General features: G+C 41.2%; 1 pseudogene; it reads right to left on the minus strand.

Annotated features, from left to right (window-relative positions):
* Positions 1-16268: 16268 nt before the first annotated feature.
* LOC696188 (acyl-CoA:lysophosphatidylglycerol acyltransferase 1 pseudogene) lies at positions 16269-22539 on the minus strand (annotated as a pseudogene).
* Positions 22540-22843: the final 304 nt, after the last annotated feature.

Below are 22843 nucleotides of genomic sequence, written 5' to 3' on the forward strand. Positions count from 1 at the left end.
GGGCCTGCCACCATGCCTGGCTAATTTTTGTTTTTTTTTTGGTAGAGATAGGTTTTCACCATGTTGGCCAGGCTGGTCTTGAACTCCTGATCTCAAGTGATCTGCCTGCCTTGGCCTCCAAAAGTGCTGGAATTACAGGCATGAGCCACTGCATCAGGCCTCCTTTGCCATTACTTTTAATGGCAAAAACCACAATTACTTTTGTGCCAACCTAATACAGATAGGGTAATATGGCAGAGACTACTAACTGTCCAACAAAATCCATTCTTTTCTTCTTCCATAATAATAATAAAAAAAAAGATGTGCTATTCCATAGTTACACAAGGGAAGTTAGTGACCACATTTCCCAGCTTCCCTTGCAGCTAGGTATGACCATGTGACTCAAATGTTCCCAGTGGAATGAGCAAAAGTGGTCTGTGCAACTTCTTCCTCACTTGTTTATGATGGAATTCCCAGCCTTGGTGAATCATTCTTTCCTCCTGCCAGTTGCCTGATATGGTGAAGACCAGAGTGCCCTCGGAAGTCACACATTGAGGCTGCAGGGCAGCTATTAGCCTGACTCCCTAAAGGATCCTGTGGATAGATTTGCACGTCAACCTAGACCACCATTCTGGACTGTTGTGAGGGATAGAAATAAACTTAAAAAAATGTCATGTTATTTTTTGGTGTCTTGTAACAACAGACTAATGAGAGATCCTAAAGAAATGAGCCTTTGGGGTCAATATCAGGGCTGCAATGTCTAATTGGCCCATTCTTCAATATGATGTGATGATTAAAATCATAGGCTTTGTGGTCAAACAACCTGGGCTTGAACAATAGCTTTTCTGCTTACTAGTTTCAATTTACTAATAAACTGAATAGTTTACTTAATCTCCCTGGGCCTTGGCTCTCTCTCTCTCTCTCTTTTTTTTTAATTGAAGAACAATATTGCCTTAGAGGGTTACTGAGGGGATTAAATGAGATTAAAGTATATCAAGGACATGGTAAACATTTAAGAACAGTAGTAATCACGATTTTAAGTCTAGGAATTCCTCCTCTGGCTGGGTGCAATGGCTCACACCTGTAATCCCAGCACTTTGGGAGGCCGAGGCAGGAGGATCCCTTGAACCCAGAAGTTCAAGACCAGCCTGGGCAACATGGCGAGACCCCAGTTTCTATTAAAAAAAATTTTCTTCTCCATTGCCAACTTTGAGGTACAAAAGCTTGGTTTATTAGAGAGATGGTTGGTTTCCTTATAAGGCACAGAAAGAGCTTTGGGTTATCTAAGTTGATTGTGGTTAGACACCAAATGCCATAATCTCTGACTCTTCCAAACCAGAGGTGTTCTCACTTTTCAAAATTGAGGTACAATTCACATACCATAAAATGCGTAAATCTTAAGCTTTGAAAAACATATGTACTGCACTGAAGTAAGTACCATACCAGCCAATCTATAGAACATTTCCATCATCCCAGAAAGGGTCCTCGTCACCTTTCCAGTCAATTCCATTCCCAGTGGCAACCACTATTCTGATTTCCATCATCAAAGCTTAGTTTTTCTTGTTCTAGAATTTTATATCAATGGAATTATATAGGAAATGGTTTATTTTGCTCAACTTAATGTTTCTGGGATTCATCCATGTTGTTGGTATCATGTCAAAGACAAAACTAAGTCTGAGACAAAATTAGCCAAGGCTCATTATTCATAAACTTGTGGCAAGGGAACCCATCTGCCATCACTTTTGTGTCAGCAAGGGTTCAAAGGTGTTAGAAAGAGAAGTGAGTTTTTATAGAGGAAAAAGAGGAAATCTTCACACAGTCTCTGATTGGCAAATATTCTGTTAGGGTGGGATTTTTGGAAGCAAGGGAGACTTTCTAATTTGTTTTCAGGTACATTTGGCTGTTCTCAGTTGGCTGAAAGGGAGCCAATTGGAGCAGTTTAGGAACATTTCAAAAGAGGAAGGCCGGGCATGGTGGCTCACGCCTGTAGTCCCAGCACTTTGGAAATCTGAGGATGGAACATTGTTTGAAGGTAGGAGTTCAAGACCAGCCTGGATAACACAATGAGATCCTGTCTCTACATAAAATTTTAAAATTAGCCAGGCATGGTGATGCACCTATAGTCCTAGGCACTTGGGAGGCTGAGGCAAGAGGTTTGTTTGAGCTCAGGAATTTCAGGCTGCAGTGAGCTCTGATCACACCTCTGCACTCCAGACTGAGTGACAGAGTGAGACCCTGTGTCAGAAAAAAAGAGGAAAGAGTTTTCAGTGTTGGGAGTGGAGGGCTTTCTGTGGCTAGCCATTGCCTGGAACAACGTCTTTTTGTGGTCAAACTGTCATAACAGTCCTTTGTGGGGCATATTGCCAGAGCAAGTAATTTCTCAATCAGTAATTTGGTCTTTTTCATTCCTGAGTAGCATTCCATTGAACGTATTATACCATTCCATAGTAAACCACAATTTGTCTATCCATTGAAAAATTCTCTTGGGGAAAAAACTCAATATACAGCCAATAAATTTGTTAAACTAGGCCAGCTGCAGTGGCTCACACCTGTAATCCCAGCACTTTGGGAGGCTGAGGCGGGGTGGATGACTTGAGGCCAGGAGTTTGATACCAGCCTGGCCAACACGGTGAAACCTGTGTCTACTAAAAATACAAAACAGTGAGCTGAGATCCGGCCACTGCACTCCAGCCTGGGCGACAGAGCGAGACTCTGTCTCCAAAAAAAAAAAACAAAAAACAAACAAGAAAGAAAACAAAACAATTAGCCAGGCGTGGTTACAGGCGCCTGTAGTCTCAGCTACTCAGGAGGCTGAGGCAGGAGAATCGCTTGAACCCAGGAGGCGGAGATTGCAGTGAGCCCAGATTGCACCACTGCACTCCAGCCTGGGTGACAGAGCAAGACTCCATCTAAAACAAAACAAAACAAAACAAAACTGTGTTTGTCTTCTTGATGGAGTGTAGAGAGACCTACATCTAACGGAACATATGAAAAAAGTAAAGATTCCCTTAGGCAGAAGGCTAAAATAATGTGATAATACCTAAATGTTGGTTACTTTATTTTTTTCGGTTAGAGAATAAATAGGTACAAAAATTCTTTACTGGTCTCTGAGTCTTTCAGCATTTTAAAAATTTTTCTATAATTTATTTTAAAGAATCCAAATTAGGCCCAGTCCAAAAAAAGGGAGTCATCGCCTATTTTAGCAAGTGCTTAGCATAGCTACTAATTGATCCTCTTACATTTGTCTTTAATAAATCATCACTTCACCTGAGCAAGTAGAAGAGTGGTAATTTGCAGGATTGTGTTACTTACAAGTACTCAACTGATTTCTCTCTCAGAATTCTCCTTGATCAAATGCCTACATTTTACGTATCTTTCTTTAAAACATAATAAATCATTCAGCATTATTATTTTCATGTAACAAACACTTCTGTGGTAGGTGTCAGGAATACAGTAGTGAAAAATCAGCAAGCTTATCCTAAAAACAAGTTGCACATATTGTAAATGAACAGTTTCCAAGTGAGAAATTCATCAAGCTGAGATTTTGCTTTTGGGGAAAAGATGCAGAGAAGCGAGGAATAAAGACTTAAGGTGAGATTTCCCAAGGAAGGGCATTCACTCTTACTTTCACAAGCTTGAAAATGCAGGAAGTTCTGTGGTCAAGAACCTCATGTCTGGGATTAAAAGCATCATTCTTTAGAATGGTTGCTATTCCCTCACCCTAACATGGAACATTGTTTATAACATACAACACACAAAGAATGGCATTCCTTAAATTTAAAAACAAGATGAGGCCAGGTATGGTGGCTTATGTCTGTAATCCCAACACTTTGGGAGGCCAAGGCGGGCGGCTCACCTGAGGCCAGGAGCTCGAGACCACTCTGGCCAACATGGCGAAACCCCATCTCTACTAAAAGTACAAAAATTGGCCAGGCATGGTAGTGTGCACCTGTAATCCCAGCTACTAGGGAGGCTGAGGCAGGAGAATTGCTTGAACCAGGGAGGTGGAGGTTGCAGTGAGCCGAGATTGTGCCACTGCACTCCAGCCTGGGCAACAACAGTGAGACTCTGTCTCAACAACAACAACAACAACGACAACAACAAGATGGACGATGTAGCCTGGATTTTGTGCAAGGAGGACATACAGGTCATACAGGTCAAATATGACATACAGGTCAAAGAGCATAACAAATTTGCTCCATCTTCACAGAAAAAGCGAAGTTTGTTTGAAATTAACCTATCAAGGTACAAATGGGCAGAAATGAAAGATGGAAGTATTTTTTTAATGAATAAATTTGCTTCACTCCAACAACTTTCTGCCATATAGTGATAAGAATGAGAAAGGAAACTCAAATGGAAATGCTAAACTCTTAGGCTGACCTGTTTCTACCGCCATCTAATCAGTGGGCCAATAATGTCCAGAACAGGCAGGCATTGCCTGAAATACAAGAACCATCCCTTGCTGTTTAAGTGACTATTCATGCTGGCAGCAATTTTCACAAACAGAGAAAACACTGGGGGGAAGGAAAGAAAAGTTCATTTTCATTGCGATTCCTCTGTAAAGCCAAAAATAGTCTGCTAAACAGTAGTAAGGGAAAAAAAACCTAACAGACAACTGGTGTTTGTCTGTTTCTAAAAATCATTTGTTAATGAATTGACTACAACGAATAATTGTTTTTGCATCAGCTGGAACAACTTAAGATTTGCCAGTGAACAGACTGCTAGCCCAGTGATGGACAGTGGTGCTGCCGTTGGTAACAGAAACTATTATTCTTTAAATGTTTGCTATGTGCCTGGCATTATTCCACATCTAATCCCACAATAAGCTAATGAAGTGAGCATTATTATTGTGTTCAATGTATTAGGTTGATGCAAAAGTAATTGTGGTTTTGCCATTAAAAGTAATGCAGGCCGGCCGTGGTTGCTCATGCCTGTAAATCCCAGTACTTTGGGAGGCCAAGGCAGGTGAATTACCTGAGGTCAGGGGTTCAAGACCAGCCTGGCCAACATGGTGAGAAACCCTGTCTCTACTAAAATTACAAAAAGTAACCGGGTGTAGTGGCGGGCGCCTGTAATCCCAGCTACTCGGGAGGCTGAGCTACTCAGGAGAATCACTTGAACGCAGCAGGTGGAGGTTACAGTGAACCGAGATGGCGCCATTGCACTCCAGCCTGGGTGACAAAAGTGAAACTCCATCTCGGAAAAAAAAAAAAAAAGAGTAATGCAAAACCGTGATTACTTTTGCACCAACCCAATACAATGAGGAAATGAGACTAGGGTAAGTTCTTTGTCCAAGATCACACAGCTAATATGCATGCAGAGCTGGAATTTGAACCCAGGTTGGTGGACCTCAAAGCCATGTATAAGACATGCTGTGGAAGAGCTCATCCTTGCTAAAACTTGAGTTCCCAAAACGCCTAGGAAAACATGTGACTTGATATTAACAACCTAATAATGACATAGACCCCACATGCCTTAGATTTAAATAACTCATTTTTTTCCTGAATACTGTACTTCATTAGAGCAGTCGAATTCACTCAGTTACCTGTTGTACAGTCCAGCAAAGCCAACGATTATGTGGTTATCTCCGTAGGTTTCTGAAGAAAAAGTTGCTTAGGTGTTCGGTGCCTGGTTACTTGTATTATCTTTCTCTATGTAAGATGTGTCTGATGCTGAGAGAGCAGTTCATGGATAGAGAGAGAAGGCAACTGAAAGTCAAAGGAGGGTAAAAACCAGGAAACTTGAAGCGACCTATGAAAAACTGAGAAGAGTTAGGAGCAAATTGTTGAAAGATACCGCTGCGTGGTGCCCCAAGAGCAGCTGACAATTGGCGTGATATTTTCCATGTTCCTTTTACACAATGGAAAACCCATGACTCTGCTCTATGTATGAGGCAACTGAATATTTTTATTTCTAAAATGAGTTTCCAGACCTCTGGTGTTTGATTAAAGAAAAACAATCTCTTCAGTTTTCAAGCACCCAATTTTTCAGTCCTTCCAAATTTTTTTTTTCTTTGGGAATACATTAAAACTATTGTTAAATAGAAATTATAGGAGGTTATTGCTTTGGACTAAGCTCCTGCACTAAGCCCCAACAGATCAAACTAAAAATCAAAATGGTGTCACTCACGCCCGAGGTTCCACATCACCAAACCAAATTAAATTGTTATCTCACCTTTTGAGAAATCAGGAAGGAGACGTAACAGTGCAATTTTCCAGACAGGTCAGTTTTAATCAGCATGATGATAAAGTTCCCTCTGCTTTAATTCTCACAACAAAAGGTAAACTGAGGTAACTGGATGTTAACCAACAGTTATTTCTCTAATGTTCTGTTTTCTTGTTCCTGCCTTACAAGGAAAGTAACTTTGAAATGACCAATCTGCTTTTTGTTCTTTCTTTCTGTTTTCTTCAGCCCTGTCTATAAAACCAAACTTGTCTGCTTGGATCATTAGAACATTTATTCTATTTAATGGAATGAAGTGTTGTTTGATTCTAGAATTGCAAATAAACCAATTAAGATCTTTTTTTTTTTTTTTTTGACAGGATCTTGCTCTGTCTCCCAGGCTGGAGTACAGTAGCACAATCATGGCTCACTGCAGCCTTGCCCTCCTGGCTCAAGTGATCCTCCCATCTCAGCCTCCTGAGTAGATGGGACTACAGGCACACACTAACACACCTGGCTAATTTTTGTATATTTTGTAGAGATGGGGTTTGCCATGTTGCCCAGACTGGTTTTGAACTCCTGGGCTCAAGCAATCTGCCTGCCTCAGCCTCCCAAAGTGCTGGGATTTCAGGAGCAGCTGACAAGATATTCAAGTGAGGCCGGGTGCGGTGGCTCCTGCCTGTAATCCCATCACTTTGGGAGGCTGAGGCAGGCAGATCAAAAGGTCAGGAGATCGAGACCATCTTGGCTAACACAGTGAAACCCCATCTGTACTAAAAATACAAAAAATTAGCCAAGCGTGGTGGCGGGCGCCTGCAGTCCCAGCTACTTGGGAGGCTGAGGCAGGAGAATGGCATGAACCCGGGAGGTGGAGCTTGTAGTGAGCAGAGATCGTGCCACTGCACTCCAGCCTGGGTAACAGAGCAAGCCTCTGTCTCAAAAAAAAAAAAACAAAAAAAACCAAAAAAAAAACGATATTCAAGTTAAATTATTGTAGTTTTGTCTTTTGACACATGATATCTATGAATTTGCCAAAATGGAGAAATATATCACCAAATTTAAAGTATAAAATATGTCCTACTTATATACATAAAGTGTAAAACATGTTCTACTTAATTTAGCCTTTCTCTTAATTATCATTTTCTGAACGTAAATTATATGACTATCTATCAAAATGTGCAAATAAAAAATTCCTACTTTGACACAATCAAAATGAGATATTTAAGTACATAACTAAATTACATGTTTATCTTCAATATACCTTATTCATTACCTCACACAGAATTTATTTGATGTTTGGATGTTTAAAAAGCCTTCTTTACAAACTAAGTATTGATTCATGCTACATGGATGAGCTTTAATTCCATTTATATGAAATGTCCACAACAGGCAAATCTATAGAGACAGAAAGTAGATTAGCGGTTGCTTAAGGCTGATAAGTGGGGACCCAGGGACTGACAACTAATGGGGATGGGGTTTCTTTTATGAGGAATGAAAATGTTCTAAAATTAGATTGTAGGGATGTTTGTGAACTATCCTCTTTTATCTCCACTTAAACCCCAACAAATTTGCACGTGGGAGTACATGCCACTTTAAGTATTGACATAGCAAAATCACATAGTTGCATTCAGAGTTATTCAGCGGTGAGACATGCTACTGTTTATATCTCATCTTTCACAGAGTTGGAGGGTGGCCAGTGATTTCAAATCCATACACAGAGTGCGATGTTTTCTGGTGTAATTAACAAGTGAGAATGTAAATGACTGATGCTGTGTGTCTAGTTTTAGCTCAACCACAAAACCATCTTTTAAAACCAGGAACTACAACATAAAGAAAGAAATTCTATTTAAATAACAATGCTCCATCTGTAGAAAATCAAAGCCAATTACTCTAACCCTTCATTTTCTCTATGCCCTCGTTGTTGAGGACCCAGGCAAGTCAGGAAGATAATTCGTCTGTTGGAATCTTTTTTCTCCTGCTACCAGTTGAGCAATGAATGAATAAATGCACACAAAAAGATACATGAAAGGAGATCACATATGTGAAAGAAAATAACATAGTGTCTAGCATATGGTGGGTATGTGATAAATAAATGATACAGTAGTTTCTTAATAAATAGGAGGGGGTTGTTTCCTGCTAAATAGAGAGCAGGCTTCAGCTTGAAGCTCTTCACTAATGCATAATTACTACTTCACTATGTGAGAGATTCAGAATATAATTAGTTATTTTCAGTATTTAGGCTTTTGCTTATTGGGGCAGGGGCAAGAGGATAGAATGCAGAAAGGAGATGCTCTTTTTTTTTTTGTTAGTGCTTACACTTTGTGAGTATGGGGAAAAGAACATTCAATCTGGTGGTTCTTGGTGTTTTTAACCTTTTACTCTCTGGCCTCCTTGGAGAACTGTCAGGAAAGTTTTTAATTTTCACTCTCCTGCTTTGAGATCCATGAATCAAGAAGAGGTAGAAGTATGTCCTGAGAGACAAAGACACTTTTCAACTTAGTAGCCTCAGCCTTCGAGCTGATTTGAGAGAGGTGTTGAGTGCCCAGACACCATGCCAAATTGCTTTGACCTGCAACAGTAATGAGAGACAGAGGGATTAGAGAATTCAAGGAAAACATGAAGCACAGCAAGCCATCTCTACAATTTCATTAAATATCCCCATAGTGGGAAAGCAACTAACAACACGTTCCTCCAGCCAGGAGTGGGGAATCTCTAACTCACTTTTAGGGGAGTTCTGAGGACAGACACAAGGTCTATAGCCTTCCAAAATCTGAGAGTAGCAGCATTTGTTTTAAGGTTGCATAGAAAAAAAATGAGCTGACCTCTTCTGGGCAGGGTGTATCATTCATTCATTTATTCACTCACTAATTTCATTCAGCTCAATGAATAACGAGCGTCTATTATGTGCCAGACTCTGTCTTAGGTCGTGGAGATACTCTATTAAATGAAGATATTTAAAGTTGACAGTGATGCTGAGAGGGAGGTGTAAAAAGAAGGAAAGAAAATGAGGAAGACTAGATTGTTATTGACCCGGGTTAATAGGGATAATGGTCAAATTAGAAACAAACAAAGAGGCCGAGACAGGCAGATCACGAGGTCAGGAGATTGAGACCATCCTGGCAAACACGGTGAAACCCTGTCTCTGCTAAAAACGGGCGTGGTGGCGGGCACCTGTAGTCCCGGCTACTTGGGAGGCCGAGGCAGGAGAATGGCGTGAATCCAGGAGGCGGGGCTTGCAGTGAGCCAAGATCACGCCATTGCACTCCAACCAGGGCGACAGAGCAAGACTCCGTCTCAAAAAAAAAAAAAAAAAAAAAAAAGAAAAAAAGAAACAAACAAAGAAGTATATAAACAAACTAGAGAACATGGAGAGATTAGTAGGCTTGCATCAGAAAAAAAAGAAAGCTTTACCGGAGGATGAAAAAGAATAGGTATGTAAAAGGGAAGTAGTAAGAGAGAGAGAAGAGCTTGCAAAAGCTGCCTTTGCCTAAAACTAATTGTGAAGATCTTGAAGATGGACAGCTGAGAGCTTTCATGCCAACTTCTGTGAGTGTTGAATTAGAAAAAGAAGGCATAAGAAGGGAAGAAAGGATAAACATATTACGTTTGAATAAGTGACTCACTCTTTTGGAATTTTCTTTTTGGTCAAATTTATTTTTGAATTGATAATACTTGGTTTCAGAAAAAAGTAAGTATGTATACAGTAAAAAATGTCTCTTTCCTAATCTAACACACAGTTACTCTTTCCTAAGGCACCAATTGTGTTTGTTTCTTGTATGTCCTTCCATGGATATTGTAGTAGTCCATTTTGCACTGCTGTAAAAAATACCTGAGAGGCACTTTATAAAGAAAAGAGGCCTAATTGGCTCACAGTTCTGCAGGCTGTAGAGGAAGCATGGCAGCATCTGCTTCTGGGGAGTCCTCAGGAAACTTACAATCATGGTGGAACGTGAAGGGGAAGCAAGCATGTCTTAGGTGGCTAGAACAGGAGAAAGAGAGAAGGTGGGGGGAGGTGCTACACACTTTTAAACAACCAGATCTCGTGAGAACTCTATCATGAGAACAGCACCAAGGGGATGGTGCTAAACCATTCATGCAGGACCCACCCCCACGATCCAATCATCTCCCACCAGGACCTATCTCCAACACTGGGGATTACAATTCAACATGAGATTTGGGTGAGGACACAGATCCAAATCATATCAGATATTATGCAAATACAAGTACATGCAGTAGTATTTTTAAAATACAAGTTCTAAAGCAAATACAAGTATATGCAGTAGTATTTTTTCTCTTTTTATGTAAATGGTACCATAGTAAATATGGAGGGGAAAGTATTGAAGTTTTTCTGTGATCAGAATTGCAGTTTGGGAGAAAATGCACTGTTTGGTACTGAATACAATCAGATAAAGGACCAAAGTGTGTGTATCTGTCATAGATAAGCTCCTTGGGGAAAAGGTTCGGGGTCTCTGAGACATGTGTGTGGATTGTTCTAGCCACTTGGTCTTGTAGTGCCTCTTCCTTGGTTGATGTTCTCTGGTGGATAACATGTCCTGACTACTCCAGTCTTTCCATCTACAAACCTCTTCCCCAGACTGTCTTTTTCCCAGTGTTCCAGTCCTTCTCCTTTCAAGGTCTTGACCAAGCAACCAAACCATTTGCCACTGTCCATGAGTCTGCATAGTTTTAGCTTGGGGCATTTTTCTTTTGCACAAAGTGGATGACCCCAGGTGCACCAACAGAAGCTCTCTCCATTGGGAGGATCTCCCTTCTCCGTTGATCTTCAGAGTCACCTCTGAGTGGGGTTATAGTGCAGCAGCAGTCCAGTTTTCACTTGTACCCACATATTGAGCTGAATCATCCATGAACCAAGCCCTGTCTCTTTTCTTCTCTATGAACTGTTCACAAGGGCCTTGTTATGTAAACACAGGTGTGAGCTGAAGGAGAGGTGCTGGTGCAATAGTGGTGAATGACATGGGGGCTGGGGCACCTGCTCGTAGAGCTTATTTTTGCCCTTTTTCCCTTTGCATGTACTCGATCCTGAATGTGTAACTTCCATCTTAGAATGAAATGCTGCTGAATGCACCTGACCTTATAACTTTGTGGGTGTGACAGATCCAGTTCATGATGGGTAGTTCTGGACACGTGGTCAATTCCTGTCCCACAGCCAAGCATTCCCTCTCTACCAGAACCTAATAGCATACCAGGAGCTGCTTTTCAGATGGTTTATAATTACCTGCTGCAGACGGCATGATTTGACCCCAGAACCCTAGGGATCTGCATTGTGATTTTTATGTTGGAATAAAATCCATATGGCATCTTTGCCTATTAGAGAAATTAGCAGATTTCTCTAATAGCATAGGATTAGCTGGGTCAAATGGCAAAGTGACAGATTTGTACTGCAGGCTGGATCTGCTGCAGAACCCTTTACTACTCTGGGCCTACTCAAAGCAGGAAGCTTCCTTGTTATTTGGTAAAAACATAGGCCAGAGCTGTATTTCTGAGTGTAGAATATGATAGCTCCAGAACCCAAAGATCCCTTCTAGGTGTTTTGGTTCCCTGCTACTAAATTGTGACATACATTAGTGTGTCCTTCAATTTTGTGGGGATATCCCATCATGCCTTAGACCATTGACCTTGAATATCTTTGCTGATGTAGTAGGCCCTTGAAACTTTGCTGTTTTATTTTCTCTATTGTCTAGAATGTGTGTCTTACTGAAGCTTCCAACACACTTGCCACTGTTTGTTTATCTGGGCCAACCAACATAGTGTCAACAATCCAATAGGCCAAGGTGATATTCTGCAGAATGGCCAGAGAATTCAGTTCCCTCTGGGCCGTAGTTTGACATAGCCCTGTGTCAATACAGTAAACATATAGTCTATCTCAAGTGAATGTAAACTTTCTAATCTGTCTTTCTGAGACAGAAAAGAAGGCATTTGATAGTTTAATGGCCACATACTATGTACCAGAAGCACGGTTAATCTGCTCCAACAAAGATACCACATCTGACACAGCAGGTACAATTTGGGCTACTATTTAGTAGAGTTTGAGGTAGTCCACTGTTATGTTCCAAGATCCAATTTTTTGTAGGACCTAGATTGAAGAAGTGGATGTTTGATGTGACCCACTAATCCCTGCATCCTTTAGGTCTCTAAGAATAGAATGAATCTCTGCCATTCCTCTCTGGATATGATATTGTTTTTTAACTTACTATCATTCGAAGGTGGTAGGGGAGACTTCTAGTTCCCATTTTGTTAAATTTCACCCCAAACCAAGTAACAAATATAGAGTATTCTGCCAACTATTAAGTATGTCTAGTTCAATAATACATGCATACATACACACATACTCACGTTTGCAAGATACAAAAATAAATCAATTGTATACATAAATATCAATTATATTTTATAGGATAGGAATGAACAATAAGAAAAATTATAAAAACACATGAGTGATAGTAAAATCAAAATTGTGAATATTTAGGAATATATCTGGAAAAAGATGTGCAAGATGTGTAAATTTAAAACTACAGCTCATGAGATAAAAATAAGAGCTAAATAAATGGAGAGGTATATAACTTTCGTGGGTCAAAAGACTCAATATTGTTAAAATCTCAATTCTCCCCAAATTGATATATAGATTGAATGCAGTCCCTTCAAAAATTCCATCAGGTTTTATTTTAGACACTAGGAAACTGACTCTCAAATTCATTTGGAAATGCAAAGGACCTAGAATAGCCAAAATGATGTTATAAAGGGTAAGAAAGTTGAGAGACTAATGCTTCTGATTTCAAGACATATTAATCAGGACAGTGGAGTGTTGGCACCTAGATATATAAATATATCAATGGAGTAGAATAGAAAGTCCAGAAATAGAGCCATGCATATATGGACAACAGATTTTCAACAAAGATGCAAGGGTAAGTCAATGGAAATGAAAAGTCTTTGCAACAAATTGTGTTAGAATTATTTGATATTCTTTTGCAAAAAAATGAACTTTGACCTATATCCTAAACCATGTGCTAAAACTGTGTACAAAATGTGTCATAGACCTAAACATGATATATACAATTATAAAATTTATGGAAGGAAACATTGGAGAAAATCTTTGTGACCTCAGGTTAGGCATAGAGATTTTAGCTGTGGAACCAAAAGCACAGTTTGCAAAAGAAACAATTGATAAGGTGAGCTTTACCAAAATTAAATCCAATTCAAATGTTCTTTGAAAGCCATTGCTAAAAAAAAAAAAAAAAAAAAAAAAAATGAAAAGGCAAGCCATAGAGTGGGAGAAAACATTTGCAAATCCTATATAAGAACTTGTTTAAAAAACTCTTAAAATGCAAACAAGGCGATCAAAAAATGGGCAAACCAAAAATGGGCAAAGATTTGACACTCGGCCAAAGAAGATATATGGATAGTAAATAAGCATGTGAAAAGATTCACAACATCCCTAGTCATTAGGGAAACGTCAATTAAAACCACAACAGATGCCCCAACATCCTATTTGAATGGTGAACATTTAAAAAGCCGACCATACCAAGTATTGGTGGGGATATTGAAGGACTGCTGCTGGGAATGTAAAGCGGAACAAGCACTTTGGAAAATAGTTCGACAGTTTTGTAAAAAGTTAACATATACTTACCATGTGATCCAGTCATTCTATTCCTAGGTGTTTACCAAAGAGAAGTGAAAGCAAATGTACGTTAACAGTACTTGAATACAACTTTTTATAGGAGCTTTACTTTTAATAGCCAAAGACCGAATTAAACCAAATGTTCATCAATAAATGAATAAATGAACACATTCAGCATCCATATACATTCAGCATATCCATATCCTGGGATAATATAAAGAAATGAACTATTGATACACACAACAATATGTCTGAACCTTGGGCCGGGCGCGGTGGCTCAAGCCTGTAATCCCAGCACTTTGGGAGGCCGAGACGGGTGGATCACGAGGTCAGGAGATCGAGACCATCCTGGCTAACACGGTGAAACCCCGTCTGTACTAAAAAAATACAAAAAAATAGCCGGGCGAGGTGGTGGGCGCCTGTAGTCCCAGCTACTCGGGAGGCTGAGGCAGGAGAATGGCGTGAACCCGGGAGGCGGAGCTTGCAGTGAGCTGAGATCCGGCCACTGCACTCCAGCCTGGGCGACAGAGCGAGACTCCGTCTCAAAAAAAAAAAAAAAAAAAAAAAAAAAAAATGTCTGAACCTCAAAATAAATATGCTGAGTAAAAGAAGCCAGATACAAAAGAGTACATATTGTATGAGTCAATTTAAAACTCTAGAAAATGCAAACTTATCTATGTTGATGAAAAGTAGGTCAGTGGTTGCCTGGTGATAGGATCATAATGGGTGTCAAAGAGGGAAGGAAACTTTTTTTTTTTTTTTTTGAAACAGAGTCTCACTCTGTTGCCCAGGCTGGAGTGCAGTGGCGTGATCTCAACTTACTGCAATCTCTGCTTCCTGGGTTCAAGCGATTCTGCTGCCTCAGCCTCCCGAGTAGCTGGGACAGGGTTTCACCATGTTGGTTGGCCAAGATGGTCTCCATCTCTTGACCTCATGATCTGCCTGCCTTGGCTTCCCAAAGTGCTGGGATTACAGGCGTGAGCCACCGTGCCTGGCCAGGGAAGGGAACTTTTTTTGGTAATGAATATATTTATTATTATTATTATTTTTAAAATTCTCCTAGATCCTGAGGATATGCTTATTCTTTTGATTGTAGTGAAGGTTTCATGGTTGTATACATACTCAACACTTATCCAGTAGTACATTTGAAATATGCACAGTGGTTTGTATGTCATTTATGCTAAAATAAAATAATTAAAATGTGCATCTTTTATGACCAAGATACTTCATTTAAGGTATGTGTAAAATGTGTTTAATAGAGCCTTGGTTGACACTGTAAAAATCTGTGAACAATGCAATGCCCACTATTAGGGGATTAGTTACATAAATTTTGATGCCTTCACACAATGGAATTATAAAGTACTAAAAAGAATTTTATTCATGTCTACACACAGAAAGATACTCAAGATATTTGAAATGTAAGAAATAGACTGGGCGTGGTGGTTTATGCCTATAATCCCAGCACTTTGGGAGGTCAAGGTGGATGGATTGCTTGAGCCCAGGAGTTCAAGATCAGGCTGGGCAATATGGTGAAACCCTGTTTCTACAAGAGAAAAAAAAATATATTAGCTGGGCATGGTGGCACATGCCTGTAGTTCCAGCTACTCAGGAGGCTGAAGTGGGAGGATTGTTTGAGCCCCAGAGGTCAAGGTTGCAGTGATCTGTGATCATGCCACTGCACCTCAGCCAATGTGAAAGAGCCAGACCCTGTCTCAAAATAAATAAATAAATAAATAAATAAATAAATAAATAAATAAATAAATTGCTGCTGGAGATATACAATGGTACAGCCACTGCAGACAACAGTTTGACAGTTATTCCAAAAACTAAACGTAGAGTTACCATATGACCCAGAAATTCCACTTCCCAGTATCATATATAGCCAAGAGAATTGAAAATACGTGTTCATGTAAAAACTTGTACATGAATGCTCATAGCAGCATTATTCATAATAGCCAAAAAGTGGAAACAACCCAAATGTCCATCTGATAAATGGATAAACAAAAAGTGCTCTATCCATATGATGGAATATTATTCATAAAAAGGAATAAAAAGGAATGAAGTACTGGCGTATCCTACAGCTTGGGTTAACCTGAAGGAAGCCAGACATAGAAAGCCACATATTGTATGATTCTGTTGATATGTAATGTCCAGAATGGGGAACCCGTAGAGACAGTAGATTAATGGCTAACAGAGGCTGAGTGAGAGGAAGAATTGGGACTGATTGCTAACAGATACGGCATTTGTTTTTGCAAGGATGAAAATATTCTAGGTGATGTGGTGATGGTTACATAACACAGTAAATATAATAAAACAACCAAATATACCCTTTCGAATAGTGAATTTTATGTTATATGAAGTACATATCAATTTGTTTTTATTACGAATCCTCATTTCAGTAGAGTTTTAAAATATTCCAAAGGGGAATAAATATTAATCCATCTACAGAATTTCTCTTGCTGTTTTAAGTATATTCTGATTTGCACGTGTAAATAATGCATGCTTATGAAAGAGTCTGAACTTCCGTGGTGACCTTCACAAGTCCAAGTCAATTCCTAAAACAGGCAATGGTCAAAATACTGAATGATGTTGTACCACATACAGCCTGACAAAAATGCTAAAGACTGTGTAAGGAATATCCACATGTTTCTGAGGGTCATTTCCCTGGAAACAGCTTCCTTATGGCCCTTGGAAGGTGGAAAAGCTCCTGTTTCATAAAAATGTGATAAGAGGTCCTCTTTTTCAATAAACTGTTGATAGATCCCATTGGTAAGGTCATCAGTCTCCAGGGGTACATCTTTAACTGGAAAGATCCTGTAATGTTCATGTGTGACTGTTGGTTTCCGGTACCCAAGGATCCAGGTTTGAATACTGATAGGTTCAGCTTTAGGATAAGCTATCATTGTATCCATTATCCACTGGAGGCCTTTTGATTTGCTAATTCTTTAGCACGTCCTCCTGCTGGACTTCCATTTCCCTCTTGTGCTAAAAGTGCATTCAAAATAATTTTTGTTGCCCCAAACCTTGGCAGAGTAACATGTGTATGAAATGGCAAGTTATTTTTCTCTGCAAATGCCCGACTTGTTTCTCGCCTCTTCCTGAGGAAGCCCCTTTCTGGAAACAAAATAATCCATTTTCAATATCTGCTCCTGTAATTACTTTCTAAGTGCTCCTTGAGAAGCAGCAGCTGTTGGTCACAATAAGATCTTCCCTGTCTTATAAAAAAGTCTCCGTGAACTGGAGAAACAATTCCAAAGTTGATGTACTTAAAAATATGATCCATCAACCACATCATCTGAGCAGCAACCAGTCCTTTGTCCTGGAGGCGCATCATCAGTGTGCACACATCTGCTGTAGCCTGATGATTCACCAACATCACTGCTTCATCTTTTGAAATTGCTTTAACATCTTCTCCACATTCTATCTTTTTTTTTCTTTTTCTTTTTTTTTTTTTTGGAGACAGAGTCTAGCTCTGTCACCCAGGCTGGAGTGTAGTGGTGGTGTGATCTCGGCTCACTGCAACTTCCACCTCCCAGGATCAAGCAATTCTCCTGTCTCAGTCTCCCAAGCAGCTGGGATTACAGGTGCCCACCACCATGCCCAGCTAATTTTTGTGTATATATATCTATTATCTAAGATGGAGTTTCACTATTTTTGCCCAGGCTGGAGTGCAATGGCGTGATCTTGGCTCACTGCAACCTCTGCTCCCCCGGTTCAAGCGATTCTCCTGCCTCAGCCTCCTGAGTAGCCAGGATTACAGGCACCCGCCACCACACCTGGCTAATCAATTTTTTAAAGTATTATTTTTGAAAAGTTGTGAAGAGCAAAGTTGCAATGTTAAGAAAAGAAATTTGGATATAGTATAATTGGGTATAGTAAACATAATTTTATTTAAAAATTAAGGCCCTGTGTGGTGGCTCATGCCTGTAATCCCAGCACTTTGGGAGGCCAAGGTGGGCAGATCACTTGAGGCCATAAGTTTGAGACAAGCCTGGCCAACATGGCAAAACCCCATCTCCACTAAAAAAAAAAAAGAAAAAAAAGAAAAATTAGCTGGGAGTGGTGACACTTGCCTGTAATCCCAGCTACTCGGGAAGCTGAGGCAGGAGAATCACTTGAACCTGTGGGGTGGAGGTTGCAGTGAGCCAAAGTTGCACCATTGCACTCCAGTCCAGGTGACAGAGCAAGACTCTGTCTCAAAATGTATATATATATTCCAAATTAATTGATATACATACATATATATGCTTAGACATACAAAAAGATTTTTAAAATTATATACACATGTTAATACATGTATATAATTAATTTGGAGGACTATTCACTGAACTGCGGACAATGAATAGTAGAGTTTTGCTATTAAATATGCCATATCAAAATCATTTTAAAATCACCTTTTAAGTGAAAATCATTTTATACTTACTATTTGTACAAACGTAGCTTTTTGTTTATTGAAAGAAATGGTTTTCATTCAATAGATAAGATATATATGTGAGATATTTGTATGTTAAAATAGTTTTTTTTTTTTTTTTGGTTCTTTTTGAAATAGAGTCTTGCTCTGTTGCCCAGGTTGGAGTGCAGTGGTGCACTCACAGCTCACAGCAGCCTTGACCTCTGGGAGGCTCAAGCAGTCCTCTAACCTCAGCCTCCTGAGTAGCGGGGACCACAGGCATGTGCCATCACTCCCAGATAGTATATTTATTTAATTTTTTGTAGAGACAGGGTTTTGCTATGTTGCCCAGGTTGGTCTTGAACAGCTGGGCTCAAGGGATCCTCCCACCTCAGCCTCCCAAAACAGTCTCTAAAGTTTTAAAGTATTTTATTTTTTGCAATAGAAAACTAACAATTGAGCTTAAGAGTATTCACTAATACTTTAATATTACTTTTATGTTTATTACTTATGGACAGCTCAGATTCTAATTAGGGTGATTCTTTTCCCTCAATTGTGAGTATAGGAATACAAATTATCTCCCTCTCAAACTGAGCAAAATAAGCATGACCATTTCATTAATGGCTGAGATTCGCCTTGTGATCTCAAATGCCTCCATGCAACAGCATGGCAGCCCTGGGAATGTGCCTCTCCGACCTCCTGCTTCAGGGAGGGTAAGTAACTAAAGGCACAAACTGTTGTGTACTGACTTCCATTACTGTGTTCAGGCCAGGGCTCTGCTTCCCCTGCACTGTTCCCGTTGACTGCTCATGGCAGGATACTAAGGCAGGCCCATTTCTGAAGACAGAGGACTCCTCTAAAAAGCACCTTTGGCTTGAGCATTCCCTGTTAGCCTTGCTGAATCTTCCTTATTGCAATGCTGCAAGCTAAGCTGTTTGTTCTCTCCTTCATAGGGGTGGGATCATAATGGAATCTGACGTCTCACCAGCCTCCTCCAGCCCCCCCGTTTTCCCTCACCAACATTTGAACCAGTACATCTCTTATGTGTCTAATCCTATCTTGGCTTTGGCTTCTCAGATGTCCTGTGCTAGCAAAAGTAGTACCAAGAATGATCCAAGAAAACAGGTGGTAAGATTGTGATTTGGAATTGACCTACTAACACTCCAGTGGGCAAAAAGGATATTAACTTGGTTGATAGGTGGGGTATGGATGGTCGATAGCATAAGGTAGTAAGTCAAAGGTGAAAGTTTCATCGATGGTGACCTGGGAAGATGTCCTGGTGGGGAGGAAAGATGTTGCAGGTGTGATGATTGAAGCATTTGAAACTTATGGAGAGAAAAATGTCCTCAAAGACAGCAGAATTGTTGGCTGTTTACTGCTAAGTTGTATTGCTGCTAGCTAAGGGATAATGAGAGCAGTTAAGCAAGGAGTAAATGGCTAAGTGTGGGAGGCAAGAGGCTTTTTGGCATCTTACAAGAAGGCCCTTACCTCCTGCAGTGTGGGAGAGCAGATGTGATTGAACGGGTGAAAATCAGATAGTTAGAATTGCAGAGATCCCTAGATGTTTGAATATTCAGTTAAGAATAGGTTGCCAGTGGTGGGGGCTGGGGGAGTTTGGGGAACACCTGGGACCCTGGGAAAACTTGGGACCCTGAAAACTGGGATGAGGGTATGTAGGCAGAGGCCCTTGAATATATTGTCTAGGCAGACTGCCGCTTTCTTTCCCAATCCTTTGGGCTTGCAAAAGTGCCCCATCCTTTCTGGTAAGAGCTAGTGCTTCTATTGTGTAAGAAGATGCTGCAGAGGCCTCTCCTTCACAAGGCAACACATGTTCCCTCAGTAGGTGTCCTCATCTCTCCTGCCTGAAAACTAAGGTTCAGTCCCAGCATAACGCGGGTGGGTACATGCTGGGGACGATTAAGTAAAAAGGAGACTATACACCAGATGAGTCGCAAGAATGAGCCAGTGGGAACCAGAGGAGGGCACCTTGGCCTGTACTTTGAGAGTGCTTGATCAAAGGACTTGGAATGGAAGTTTCTCAGAAACTGAGATCTAACACGTTGGCCAGGACCCCAGGGAATAGGACAAACTCACTGCGAGGGTGGTTCTTAGAAGTCTGGGAAGAGTGATGACCAATGCACAGTGAAGTGGAAAATTCCGAGTTGCCTTTAGCAGGAAGGACTTCTGCAACAGGTCCAGGCTGCAGTGCAAGCAACACTGCTCATTGGTCCATAGGATCAGAGGAAGGGATAAAGAGGCTGAGGGAAGTGGGGGCTTGAGAATGTACCCTAGGAACATTCAGGCTCCTGCCACTTCAGTGACATTTTTTAGGAGGTTTATTAGGGCATGCCAGGACCTCTTCTCAAAAGTGAAAAAAAAAAAAAAAAAAAAAAGAAGCAGGCACCACTTATATCCCTACTCCATACAGGAAGCTGAGCATCTGGCAAACCTCTTTGGGTTCAGGAGATGACACATTCCACAGATCAGAACACTGCTCTGCTGCATATACTGCCAGCTTTGAGCAGGTCTCAGAGCAGGAAAGGGCACTGCGGCAGGTGAACTGGCCCTAATTCTTAGTCTGCATGACTGGGCAGATCCGAGCCTTTGGAATGTCACTGTAGGGAAAAGAAGCAGTGGGAAAAGACAGAGTTTGTATCAAGCCCCAGGGAGAGAATCACCTTGCAGCCCCTGGGATTCTGGAGGAAGATCATGCAAACCACTGCAGAGAATTACACACCTTTTGAGAAGTCGCTATTGCATGCCTGTAATCCCCGCACGTTGGGAAGTCGAGGTAGGAGTTTGACCAGCCTGGGTGATACAGAGAGACCCCGTCTCTATTAAAGAAAAAAATTAGCTAGGCACGGTGGTGTGTGCCTGTCGTCCCAGCTACTTGGGAGGCTGAGGTGGGAGGATTCCTCAAGCCCGGGAGGTTGAGGCTGCCGTGAGCTATGATCGCATAGGCAGTCCAAACTGCCTTATTCCTTTCAGCTTCAATAGATACATCAGTGCCCTCTCCCATCTCACATGTATGGCCATGTGGAAGTTCCCATAGGACAACTGAAGGAGAAGGGAAAAGCCTGAACTTAGTTGATAGATGAGGTGGGTCTGTATGTAGATGCAAACTGAAAACTGGTGAGGTGGCTTTGAAAGACAGTGGAGAGGGAGAATCTTCCCAATGAGCAGAGGTGCAAGCAGTGCACCTGGTCATCTACTTGGCAAGGAGGAAGTGGCCTGGGTAAGCATATTTATAGTTCCTGGGCAGTGATCAATGGCCTGGCTATCTGGCCAGGAGCCTGGAAGGAAAAGGACGGGAAGATTGGGTCTAAGAGGCCTGGGGTAGAGGCTTGTGGGTGCACATATGGGAGCAGGCACACACTATGAAAACTTTTTTTTTTTTTTGAGATAGAGTCTTACTCTGTAACCCAGACTGCTGTGCAGTCGTGCAATCTTGATTCACTGCAACCTCCACCTCCCAGATTCAAGTGATTCTCCTGCTTCAGCCTCCCGAGTAGCTGGGATTACAGACATGCACCACCACGCCTGGATAATTTTTTGTTGTGGTATTTTTAGTAGAGATGGGGTTTTACTATGTTGCCCAGGCTGGTCTCCAACACCCGGCCTCAAGTGATCCGCCCACCTCGGCCTCCCAAAGTGCTAGGATTACAGATGTAAGCCACCACACCTGGCCCAGACTGTGAAGAGTTTTGTATCACATGTTAATGTCCACCAGAAGCCATCCATCATGGGAGAGGTATTGAACAACCAAGTTGACAAAGTGACTCAGACAGTTGACCTGACTCAGACTGCCATTGTCCACCTTGGAATTGGCAGGATGGGCACATCAACAGAGTGGCCATGGCAGCAGAGACAGAGGCATCCAACTAAGGGACCACTTCCCAGCAGAGGAGGTGGATGGTGTAGGTAGAACATGAAAACCACACCATCCAAAAACTAGCATCACAGAATGGAGAAAGAGCCTGTGAGTCAGTTATGCTCCCTGCAGAAGGAAATCTGAGAGATGCATTTTCATGGCCACCACAGACTCCTATTGGCACTGAACGGCTCTACGTCTCCACCTAAATGGCCCACAGGTCCAGCTGTGGTGCTCTGAAATCTATCATCACGTTTGCTCCCAGCCAATAACTGAGTGTGACAGGGATACTAAGCAGGTTGAATGCGCAAGATGCTGGCCTCTTCTGAAGAGTGACTTTGGCTCAAGGACTCCCCTAGGCCTGGCTGAAACTTGCTTATAATTGCACTGCAGTCTAAGAAATAACTTACTTCCTACCTCCTTCCCCTTTCCTCCTCTCTTCTCCTTTACAGGGGGCGGACTTGCATCTGAGTCTGATGTCTCCTCCACTGGCTCCTTCTCCATTTTCCCTCACTGGCATTTCCTCTAATAAATCTCTTGCACATCTAATTCCATCTTGGCATCTGCTTCTTGGAGGACCCAGACTAACACAGATGGCATGTATACGTGCTGATGGGTGTCTAAGGCAGAAAGGCAACTATGTCAATCTTGCATGCTAAGTGTAGTCAACTGGGAGCAGCTGCCAGGAGAGTGCTGAGTTGAGAAAGACTCTAGAGCTGTATCTGGCCATTTGAAATAAATACTATGGCCTACCTTTTCTTTTTTTTTTTTTTTTGAGACAGGGTCTTGCTCTGTCACCCAGGCTGGA

This window comes from Macaca mulatta, chromosome 8 (genome assembly GCF_049350105.2).
Source record: "Macaca mulatta isolate MMU2019108-1 chromosome 8, T2T-MMU8v2.0, whole genome shotgun sequence".
NCBI classification, from domain to species: Eukaryota; Metazoa; Chordata; class Mammalia; order Primates; family Cercopithecidae; genus Macaca; species Macaca mulatta.